Source organism: Miniopterus natalensis, chromosome 2 (assembly GCF_054644295.1).
Source record: "Miniopterus natalensis isolate mMinNat1 chromosome 2, mMinNat1.hap1, whole genome shotgun sequence".
NCBI lineage: Eukaryota > Metazoa > Chordata > Mammalia > Chiroptera > Miniopteridae > Miniopterus > Miniopterus natalensis.
Window position 1 is genome coordinate 58,355,775 of NC_142082.1, and position 13,262 is coordinate 58,369,036.

Consider the following 13,262-nt stretch of genomic DNA (forward strand, 5'->3'; position numbering starts at 1 on the left):
GGATCACGTGTGGAGGGTGTGAATCTTGCACAGATGTAACATGCGGAGGTATGAAAGCAGCACCGACTGCAGCTTACATTCCCTATTCACTGGCATTTTCCTGAAGTGTTGCATGTTATTGAAAGCACGACTATTATTTTAAGCATAGTGCTTGTCAGAAGCTAAAAACAATTTTGTTGTTGCAGTTCTTTCCTGAGAACGACCAGGCAACACTACAATTTTCCTCTTCTCAAACATTTGTTCTCCCTCACATATTTAGATACTTAAAATAAATACACGGAGAACACTTCATGGTCAAAAACAAGAGCAAAAACAAAAATATTAAACCTATGCTTACGTATTTTTTTGCATCATTATTTCACCCGTGAATCTTACAAACCAAACAAAACTCAATGATCCGTAAGTAAGCTAATATTATACAACCACTAGTGTGCAGACTTAGGTTTGAATTCCATTTTCAACATCTACTAGTTTATGTCTTTTGTGTTTTTACAGTCTTAATTTTCTCTCAACTTAAGATCTGTAAAATGCAGAAAGAAAAGTCACATTAATTGAAACCAGTAAGTAAATCAAAAGACATATAGCTATATAATCATTTAACTCATAAAAAAAGAATGTCTTATTAGACATTAAGAAATTATTACGTGAAGTATTTAAAAGACAATAATAAAAACATGCTTAGGCTAATTATAAGAAACAATTAGCATTTGAGATTTTAATTTAATAAAGATAAATTAGTGAATCTCACTAGCAACTCAAGATGTCAAGCTTTAATAGAAAAATAAATCAGGTGGTGAAAATCAGGAACATCGTTTTGTTTACACTATGTCATTTTACACATCTCCAATGCACGAAATGATGGTAGCTCTTTTCTTGTTTATCATATAGCACCCTCCTCTTTGGGGCCAATTTTATGTTAAATATGTCAAAAAAGACACTTAACACTTAACCATAAAACCATTTTTATTTTTAGTGTCTAAGAAAGTAAAAAAAAATTTCAAGTATGTATGCTCCATGGGGCAATTGTTTCCTATATTCTGTGCCTTCTCATTTTCTTTAAACAATGCAGAAGGACAGTGTCTCCTTGCCAAAGATCTGGAAGCTAGCTTTTGTTTTCAGCTCTAATAGCCTCATCTGAATCCATATCCCAGGGGCATTAGCGGACAGACACCCCATGCTGTGATTCACCCCGTTTAATGCCAAGTTGATGGGTAATAAAGTTATCATAACCCATAATTTAATTATAGATAATAGTCTGCTCTGATTGTAAAACTGAGACTCTGGCTTCATTTACACTTCTGGGATGCTTCACAAATGATTTGGGCTAATCTTTGATAGAGGGTCAAGGGTGGAGAATTTTTTCATATAGTCAAATTCTATACTTGAAAGAAAGATTGCACATCCAAATTAGATTTATTTTTGAGTTGACATATGTCTGTAATTTCTTTGGTAAGTCTAAGTTTTAATGAGGATTTGTGTAGGTGTTTCTTCTTTGCCACAGATATTTAGGTTGGATTCATTATCTCATTTGAGTATTAAAATATACTTCTTTTCTTGTTACTGCTACAAACCTCAAAAACAGAAACAGCATAGACTGTTTCTTAGGGAAATTAGAAAAAAATACATATTTAAAAATTGAGTTTCACGTGAAAACTTCATGTTAATTCACAAATTTGCTGAGGCATTCACTTAGCTGAACATACCACACTTGTTTTTTCTTATTTTCAAATGGTACTCAATTCTATTCCTTCTTCCCCATGAGTTTTTTCCTGCAAGGAATTGTAGTAAGTGCTAAGTTTGCATGCATTTGTATTAGCACTTACTAGCTATGTGACTGAGACATTCACTAAACCTTTCTGAATCTCTAAATCCTCATGATGATGGGATTGAGCCTTTCTCAAAGGAATGTAATGATTAAGCAAAATAGCACTCATACATATCTTGCAACCTCTCAGAAGGATTTAATAAAAATGTAATGGCATTTTATATCTTAAAGGAAAGTGATTTGTATATGCAGATATATTTTTATTTAAGATCACATGTTCTAAAATATAATGTGTATTAAATATTAATGCTAAAAAAACTTTAGTGATATATTCAATGAATTGATATTTAGTTCACCTTTTTAGGTACATCATAAAAATGTTTATTAGTTCACATATAATCTAGACATAAATTCTATAAACTATGATGAAATTTGTCAGAATATTAACTGGTGGATTAATTATTATTATAATATTAATGGATAGATGCATGCATAAATAATAGATGATGATAGATGATATAGATAGATAGATGATAGATGATAGATAGATGATAGATAGATGTAGATAGATAAATATAGATATATAGATGATAGATAAAACTTTCTATTAAAAAATCCTGGAAGAAATTCATTAACACATTATAAAATTAGACTTCCAAGTACAGACAGGTTTTAGCACACATAGACCATTCTGTTTCTGAATCAACCATTTAAAAAACACACACAGAAGTTATGTATGAAACATACAATATTTTAATTCTTATTTAATGGTTATCTTTAAGAGTTTGAAAAATAGATGATTTCATCTAATAAGTGCCACACATTTATTTGTAAAATAAATTTAAATACTCAAAACAGGCACTGTTTTTTCTGTTTTTCCAATTCTGGAATTGTAAATTTCTAGCAATATACCAAAGATATAAATAGTACAAATTTCCAATTTGAAACTTGAAATAATTTTTTTAAGTGCTAAATCAGAAATATCAAGAATATCTACTGTAAAATATCAAAATGTTTAACAGTCTCACTTTTTTTTTTTTTACATCTGAAGTATTTTTATATTTTCTACTTTCAACTTCTAATATTTTTTTACTCAGGTAGATTTCTTTCTCTGGTTTTAATGAAGTAAGCACACAATTTTTTTCCTGAGAAAAATAATGCTGTCAGCCAACTTCTAAAATATTGAAAACTCAAAGATATATTAGTACACTTTCCTATTCTTTGTGCACTTGTATTAGCACTTACTAAGTTCTTGATTAATCTCTCCCCCACACACTCCCCACCCCCATCTTCCCTCTGACATCCATCCGACTGCTCCACGGTTCTATATCTCCGTATCCATCTTGTTCATCAGTTTATTTTGTTCATTAAAACTAGGTCCTCACATGGAGGCATTCTTCCCTTACTTTCTGAGTTCTGAAAACCAGCAGATTCGTGGTTTGAATGGGCCAAGACATAATTTTGTGATTAAATCTTGTTACAGATGCATTCCCAATTCTTTCTTATTCCCTTAGCAACACATTTTGGCTATTATGAAGAAATAACATAACACCATATCCTGTGAGAAAGCACCTAGAACTTGTAAGGTTTTGTGTTTCCAGCTGACTCTTAACTGAGTTTTAAAAAAGCCATTCCACAATAAGTCCAATTGTTTCTGAGCAATATAGGACATAGGAAAAATCAGCTAATCCAATATGTGTTATTCTATATTGCCTTATTTTGTTTGGTGCAGAATTAGAAATAATATTTGTGGAATACCAAGAAAGTATCAGGTAACTCAAAGAATAATTTTGCTGACAGGGCATGGCTTATTGAGAAAATAATCCCATTTCTAGAATTTGTACATCTAAGTGAAAAAGGGACATCTGTAATACTTTAAACAAAAATAAAAATTATTAAAAAAAAATAAATTTTAATGTAAATAAATAAATAAATAAATAAATAAATAAAAATAAAACAAAGGGCAAAAAAATAAAAATAAAACTGAAGAAAAAAACATTGCCTCCAGTATGTGATTTGATGAGTAGTTTATACTCTGTAGAATAATATCTACCAAAGGATAGTTCACTGCCATTAATACTTAGATACTCAGTTGGGGCCAAAGCCTTGATATGAGAAATGTATGTTGTTTCAACCATACATAAATATCATCTTTGTCTCATCCTTACCCATTGAGTAAGCACAAGTGTGGCTGAAGCAAGAAGCTAATTATCAGTCTACTGGGTAGGTCACAATGCCCACCTAACTGTTGAAACCTTCTTTTTAGTAGGTACTCCGTAGGTGCATTCATAAGAATACATATTATCAAAATCTGTTTAGTCTGAAAGGCCCATTCATATACCTTTGTTTAGCTATTCTTGTTATCATCTTCCAACTTACTTTTTCCAGGTCTCCCACCACATGGCAAGTCATAATTACTGTCCAAAATAATTACATCTTTACATAGATATATTTATCAACAGCATATTTACTGAGTCTAGACAATAATATTTTTAAACCTATATTCTAAAACATGTTTCCCTGTAATCTTTATTTCTCATTTTGCTTCTATTTACACTTGAAATTTGAAGTTTCATTATTTACGTTATTTTATTTGTCACCTTTATTTCTCTTTCTAATTTAATTTTCTTATTATTTTTAAGTTATACTTAATAAAATTAGAATAAATACTTTATGTTCACTTAGATTCCAACAAAGACATTATATAAACCTGATGTGGAAAATTTAATCCAATTTGAAATTATTATATTCTCCCTCTTTTAGCATTTTTTCATGTTGATCCATGTAGTATTTTTCCTACAAAGTTAGCCTGCTGCTGATCAAATAATAGTTTAGTTACATTTGCACCACTTCTTGTTTATTTAGACATTTAAATTCTCTACTTCTCAACTTCAGGTCTTTAGTTATCTGAAAGGAATCAAGGGAGCTTGGACCACATCCATTATATCTGGGTACTTTCTGCACTATCCTTTTGACTTTGAGCAATACCACTGAAATTTCAATTTCTCTATGGTTTAAGAATGAGCACTTAAATTAACTAACTTTGGGCTACATATTTGGTTAGCACACTCATATTTTCTTCATATACCTTTAATTTGATTTTCTACTGTTTTTACCACACTTGGAAAGGGCCCTTGGGAAATTACAGATCTTGCTCCTTACCATCTGTATTCAAATCTACACCTTGTCTCTTTTGATAATGGAGCATTTATCTTCGTATCATTCAATCAATTCTATGAAACTATAATGAAGTATGATGAAGAAAACAAAACAAAAAGATTTTGAAAAACCATTTCTCTTTCAGATTCATTACAACTGTTTATAAATATAGCTGTCATTTCCTATTTTTCACCTTGAAAATAGTCCTTATTTATCTAAATTGGAACACATTAGTTGTATGCTTTACTTTTTTTCTTGTCTTTTATTATTACTTTCCATGATAATGTATTATTCCGTTGAGAAATAGAGTAGTGTTTGGAGCCAAATGTGTGCTTTTAATTTAATTGAAATTTATTATAGTATAACCCTCAAAGCATTTTGTGATAGAATTAGAACTCATAAAATTTATATCCAAGGTGCTTTTTTTTTTTAATATGTCTTTATTGATTTCAGAGAGAAGAAGGGAGAGAGGGAGAGGGATAGAGAGAGATAGAAACATCAAGGATGAGAGAGTCATTGATCAAGCCCACAACCCAGGTATGTGCCCTGACCATGAATCGAACAATGATTTTCTGGATCCTAGGTAGATGCTCAACTGCTGAGCCATGCCCAGCCGGGCTCTAAGGTGCTTTTGATGAAATTTTAAAAATGAAGTTTTTAGTGATGTTTTAAAATTTTTATTTGGAGACAATTTTATAAACCACCCTAATTAAATACTTTAAGTACCTGATATTTGTTGTTTTGCTTCACAAATAAAATTTCAACTGTTGCATGAAGTATTTCTTCTCACCAAAATAGAATAAATTAAATGAAGCGAAAGAAATTATTTAGCAAGAAAACAAAACAGCCATTTTATTGAAATTGACAAAATTTTACTTAAGAATATCTTTTGAGTATTTCTACTATGATAGATAGTAAGAAATACTTTTAGCCCTTTCAAAATAAAAACTAAGCATGTTTATTGATTTTGGTCCTTTTAACAGAGCTATTTGCAGATATTAATTAATTAGGCTTTCTTGGAAGGGTAACTAACATGTGAAATGAAACTTGAAGTACAGACAGGATGTTACTGAGAGAAGAAAAAGCATTAACCCAAAGAGAATATTAGAGGGAAAATCACAATGGCAGCTGGGTATTGGGATAAATCCAAGTACACAAAGAAAACATCACATAACACTTGCAAAATAAAAGTTTGAGACATTTGTTATATATCTGTAGGAGGAGATTGAGATTGCTTGTATATGCAAATAGGGAGGCCATGTACAAGAACTGTTTCAGGAAGATTATATTGGCAGCTATGTTTAAGATGAATGAACATAATGGAAATTATTTTTCAGTAGTTTTCAGTATGCTGGAGGTAATTGGAACGTGCACTAATTTGTTGGTGGTGGCTTGGAAATAAGGGAGCAGATGAGATTTAATGGAAGCCAAACTATGCATAATAGGCAATTAGTTGCAGAATGAGAGAGAAAGGTGTAAAAGTGTTTAATTCCAACACAAATGACTCCAGGTTGTATTTTTATTATCACCAAGCTTAAAATAATTTCCAATTTCCAATGACAATTGCCCTTTGTGTATTAGTGTATTAATCAGAGTTCTCTGGAAAAGAGAACCAGTATAATAATGTTATAACATATTATACTATAGCTATATATATGATTTTTTTTATAAGAAATTGTCTCATGTGATGATGGAAACTAAGTGCCATGCTCTGTCTGCAGGCTGGAGTCCCAGGAAAGCTGATCATATAGTCTTGAGGACTAGAGTGCCCATGTTGTAAATCCCAGTCTCTCAGAGAGCTCAACTCAAGCACTCAGGCAGAAAGAGCAAATTTTCTTTTTCTCCTCCTTTTGGTTCGATTCCAGCCCTCAACAGATTAGATGAAGCCCACTTACACTGAGAGCAAAACTGTCTACTCAGTCTACCAATTCAAATGCTAATCTCATCCAGAAACCCCCTCTGAGACACACCCAGAAATAATGTTTGGCCAAATATGTAGGCAACTCCATGATCCAGTCAAGTTGACACATAAAATTTATCATCATATTGTGGTGAGATTAGAAATGTATTGCTTAATTTTCAAATATTTCTAGTTATACCTTTTTAAGTTTTTTTAGTTCCACTGTGGTCAGGGACCTTACTTTATATAATTTAAACCCTTAGAAATTTGTTGAAATGTTGTTCTTTTACTCAGAATGTGGTCAATTTTGGTAACTGCTTTAAGTGCGTTTGAAAATAATATGTAGGTCCTAGTTGTTGGATTCATTGCTCTCTATGTGTCAGTTGTTTGTTAATCATGTTCAAATCTTTCCTTTCTAATAATTTTAGGTCTGCTTAATCTATCAGCTCCTCAGAAAATATCTCACAATGATTGTGAGTCTGTCTTTTCATACTTTTAGAAATAGCAATGTTCACCTGATATATTTTGAAAGCATGAGATTTAACTACATACAAATTTAGATTTATTTTCCTGAGACTATACCTTTATATAATTATGAAATAGCCCCTTTATCTTTAATAATGCTTCTTCAAAGTCTAATTTTATTGTTATTAATATAGCTATCTCATCTTTCTTTTGGTTAGTGTTTGCAGAGTATATTTTTTTCATCTTTTTACTTTTGACATTTCAGTGTATTTATAAGGCATGCCTCTTATAAGCAACTTGTTTATTATTTAATATAGTCCAAAAATATTAGTCTTGAAGCTTCTATATAAGGTCAGAGATATATCTATCTTTTTCATGAAATATTCTGTGTCTAGCAACAAATATTCTGTGTCTTGCATATAAGAAATACTAATTGTTATTGAATTAATAGCTAAATAAATGAATCATGAACTCCCATTCTAGTTACCTTTAGCATCAATTATCATTTCCTTTATCATAGTTTTTTTTCATGGATGGTAATCAGTTCTCCCCATCTGTCTCTGCTCATAAAGGCAGCTATTTTGTCAAATATTTTTCTTTAACTTATGTAATACTGAGCTCAATATCTATCTATTATCCATCTATACATACATATATATGTATATGTCCATGTATTGAAATATGGACACATCCTTATTTCTATTTTGTAACCCTCTAGTTCTAAAATTAATACCAGATTCTGGCAGTGGAGATTAGTTTCATATGTTCATAAAATCTACTTACTAATTGCGCTATATAATATACCTTTATAACATATACTGCCTACTATTACAGAATAAATTGATGTGAAATTATGCCCTCATATGGCACAGTCCCAGTACTGAATTTCCCTGTTTAAATCTCCTTGACATGGCAAAATAGTATAGCATATTCTTTTGGATGATCTATTAATATAAAGTGAAATTTCAGGGAACCTCATGAGAGCTTATCAGAAAACCCCCAAAATAATATAACAAAACTTTTTCTAAAAGAGTGTAAAGTTGGTCATTATTTACTAGACAACATACTTGAGTTTAAATGCACATTGTGAATAGTTCATATTTAAGACTATGATAGGTAAATTCAAGTATAAAAATATTTTAATGAATTATATTTGACAAAACTGTATTACACAGTGGCAAGTTTACTTTGCTGTTTAAAAAGATAGAGATACCTGTGCATAACTTAGAAACTTTCAGTGTGGAATTTGGACGCTGGGTGTTTCTAAGTTATGCACAAGTATTGCTCTATGCACATGCATCATTTATATTTTGATTATACCCTAAGTGCCGACGAGGTACTGTGTTCATGAGTAATTCAAGCCGCCTAAAAGAATGGGCTTTTTACATTCCATTCTGGAGTTTTGTTTTTCAGACAGGATGTCTTAACAACCTAAAACCTGTGTCCTAATGGAATGTGATTAGAAATACACTGTGATCTGACAGTTAAAAATGATTCCCTTATGTATGATTCTCACAGGCTATATAAACGATATAAAATATGTTCATTAGTTCCAAGTACAAGTCACAGGCACTTAAAAAGCAAATAATATGTGTAATTTCTTTTGTATGCAAGATAGAGGAAAACTGAAGGATAAGAGCATAGTGTTTTAGTAAGTAACTCGGCTTTTAGTCTTAGGGAGCTGCAGTGAGATTGGAAGAGGGAAGGACAGACAACTAATTCAAAAATATCTTATGGTTGACTAGTGGTGCAGGTGACTGGCGCTTGACCTTCCTGAGATCTTTAAAATCAATCTTAAAATTATCCCACTTGGGGACATAGAGGAAAATATTTACCTGCTGATTTTATTCCCTTAGTGGTTAATGGCACTTCTATATGTGTTAAGCCTCTAATGTTCAAGATTACATATGTGTTGGTGTTGAGTGGATTCCTACAAAAATTCCACATAGATAGATAACAGAAGTGGGAATTTCTGGCCTGGAAGTAATAGTCAGAAAAAGACTTAATATATGCTGAGGCTCTATTATATCTGCAGAGCTCCTCAGAAAGCTACTTGGAACTAGTTGCCTCAGCAGTGCTGGGAGCAAGAAAAGTTTCTTAGAGTTCACAGTGGTACCAAATGGTGTCCAGTGCAGTCAACTATGTATGCCACTCAGCTCTGTTAGACCAATAAGCCACAAAGCCTCCTCAAGGTACTAGCCCAGTCTCTTAAAGGACATAATACCAGTCAATAGAAAACAACAGTAAGTTTTTTCTCTAGCAATAGCAGATGTCCCCAAGGCAATGATTAATATTTGTCATTTTATTTTTCTACCACCCATACTAGATTTCCCTCACTCTTGGCTTTTATTTTGCTTGTCAAGTTTGCTTATCTGGTGGGTTAATCCATATACTCTTCCTTAGAAGTGATGATCCCTTATCTGCCTTAGATTGTCCTTCTGTGATTGTTGCAATTACCTGTTTATAGTTACCACAGCTTAGGAAAGAACCAAGAGAAATACCAGCTACTTCCCCAATTTCCAGATATACTCTTACCTTCCTCCACTATGTAGCTAATGGCTACTTTATCCATTGGACATTATCTCCTGAGTAGAGTAACTCTGTTTTGACTGATGGTGCCTGGAAGGAGGAGTACAAAGTGACCAAGCAGTAGTCATAGTTTCAATTTATATAAAACCCTTACTGGGTTCCCTGAAGAAAGTACTTTGCAAGTGGGAGCAAGAGCCTCTAATCCAGCAAAGCCTAAAGTAGTAGGGACAGAAAGGACAAATTCCCCAAGTTAATTTTTTAAAGTTATTGTAGGAGGGAGCAATATCATTTCCATATCCTTGTTCCCAGACTCTTGTATTCTGGCTGTTAGGGATACATAATTTATCCACAACCGGCAATATACCAAATACCTATGAATTAATATTGCTAATCTAGTATCTCAGCTGAGACTTTAACAAGCTATTTCACTCTTCTATTAGTCTGGTTCTTTCAGATATATAGGATCTATTTTAAGACCAGTGGAGCCCGCAGGTGTAGCTCAGTTGTTGAGCATCGACCTATGAACCAGGAAGTCACTGGAATGATTCCTGGTCAAGGCACAAACACGGGTTATGGACTTGATCCCCAGTAGGGGATGTGCAGGAGGCAGCCAATCAGTGACTCTCTCTCATCATTGATGTTTCTATCTTTTTCTCCCTCTCCTTTCCTCTCTCTCTAAAATCAATAAAAGCATATTTAAAAAAATAAAAAAGACCAGTCGAAATCATGATCATATGCCCATAGACACATATTCTTTGCTGTAAAACTAATTCCATAGTCTGAGTCAATGATATATGAACAGTCATGTCAATTGGTCAGACATCTGTAAGTGCTTGGAAGGGAGAGACATATGGGCAGGAAAGTAAACTTATATTTGGAGGTGATATCAGTTCTATAAAAGACAAATCACTGCTCTTTTGAAGGTGAAAAATGTCCTTCCAGGGTAATCTACATGTCATCAAGTGACTCACGTAGCTCATTAAAGGACAGTGCATAGTAAGGACTTTGTGTTGGCATCAGTTGCTGGAAGTCTGCAATACATTCTTCATTGTCAATAATGGGAACAATTTTGATAAGAGGGAAGCCATGCTGCTGAGCCCATGAATGGCCATGGGCACTGTGGCCAATCTGTTTATATACTCAGTGTGCCAACACTGAGGTGACTGAGTGAGACTGGCTGACCTCTACAGAATGACTCATCTTGACCACTTCGTTTTAGAGTTCCTCGTCTAGAAGTCATTGAAAAGACAAAAAAGTGATAAACACATATTGTCCTCACTTTCATACCATCCACCTCTCTCTTCCTTAGACTTATCAATTTTCTAATTTTTGTTCCTTCTATGTCACTCACTAATGTACCAAGCCAATTGCCACCACCCAGGAGTCTGTGTATATCTGGACCTCAGGCTACTACTATATTTCTGTCTCTGTACAAAGTAAACAAATAAGTGTGTATGTTTCAACCATCCCCCTTGGGAGATATTTTTTTCTTCACTGTCCTTTAGGGCCACTTCTGAGTGAGACTTTATTATGGGAGTAGTACATCTATTGCTTTTGATTCTCATTACTGTCAAAGCTTGAGAAGAATAAATTCTTCAGGTCAATAGTTATATAGCAAGTGTTAAAGGCTATGCTTTTCTTCTCCAGAAAATATACTACTTCTAGCATAGAAGCTATGATTTAGACAGCCATTTGGAAAAAAATTTCTGGTAGTTCATCATCATGTGCCACAAGCTAGTTAGTTTCTCTAAAGCCAAACAAAAAAATTAAATGGAGATATGAAAGAGACACAGTCCTTGTAATGCTTTTAATCTTTAATTAAAGCACTAATTTCTTTCAGTCCTTACAAGACACAAAATTACTTTATATAACTCTCTTTGCCACAAGTGGGAGAATGTCAGGGCTTCCACCTGGCCTCACTACTATTATAATTCTTACTCCACAGGTTAGGTAACCAATGTGACAGAAGTATAAAATATGAGATGCTCACACTTGTCTGACAGTAAATATTTAAGAATAAGAAATAGAAGAAAAAACACCATCTTTTCAGAATGTTGGATTTGGTATCACCTTAGTTCATTTCTGAGTGAGATCAAGTGCCCAGGAGAAAAGGACAACATAATTTCTATGTTTCATTCAACACTCAGAGCTATTTGAAAAGTGTCCTAAATCAATAAATTGACTCAATTATTTAAATATGTGAGAATATTTTTACGTTAAATATGAATATGACAAACTGATCACGTTTATTGGATACCACTGTTAGAAAAACCATGCATATCAGGCATGGATCTAGGTCATTTTGAAACATTATGGCAAATACTGAAAGATTAAGATTGACAGCAGGAATTGTAATGTAAATCGTACATTTACATGATACTGTAAAGTACTGTCTTTTGATTTTGAGGAAAAGTAAAACAGTTGTTTTGTAAAAGAAAATTCTAAAATGCATGATTAAATATATCTTTTAAAATGTATACAGAAAAAATGAGAGAGAGATGTTAGAGGACTGGTGGCATGAGAGATTCCCTTGGTCTCTCCCTTTGAATTTTCAACAATTTGAATAGCTATAATTAAAAAAAAAAGATTCCCTGCTCAATTCACAAACACACCAGAGAGATCTGCACACTGCAACATGTAAAGGTGGGACAGTGGGAGCACACTGGGCAGGTCAGAAGGGAGAAATGCTGAGACAAGTAAAGGGCATGACCCTACAGCCAGGGCTGTAAGGTTCTGCCTGGAGAGGGGAGGCATTCACTTCAGCTGAGAGGAGAAAAGACATTCAGTGTGCATTCCTGAAGAAGTGGGTAGTGCCAGCTGCAGCTGAGCCCAGTAACCTAGGCAGGGACACAGCCCACGGGTGTTACCACAGTTGTCTCTCGGTTGGCATTCCAGACAGAGAATCAAAACCATGGAGGCTAGACACCCTTAATCTCCCTGGGCTTGCCTCTCTTTGAACTTGGTGTCCAGTGGCAGAGCACATTATATACAAACCCAAGAAGTGGCACTACAGAATCACTTTTTCCCTGAGCAAAGTGCACACTCTATGGCTGGTTTCAGGATCAAGGGGCACAAGGAGGACTCCATGGAGGTCTGAGGTCACCATTTCCTGGAGGACAAAGCAACTTAGAAGGCAGGTGGGTTATTCTACTCCACCTCACCCCCATAAATCACAGCTCCACTGATGGCAGCATATGGCTGCAGGGGTAAGAACTAGAATTTTATGAATTTGGAGCCCCATCCCTACCAGGTCCTGCTGCAAGGTTGGTCCCTGGGACTGGAGCAACCAGATCACAGGGGAGGCACCAACCCTCTGATTTTTTACCACCCATAGAAATATGAAAAGCTAGAGAAGCACAAGAGAGCTAAAAAACTTGTGATTTAGCAGCACCTACTAGAAAATAAGACAGAGACTTCTTCATATCAATCTACTAGATAAGTGCA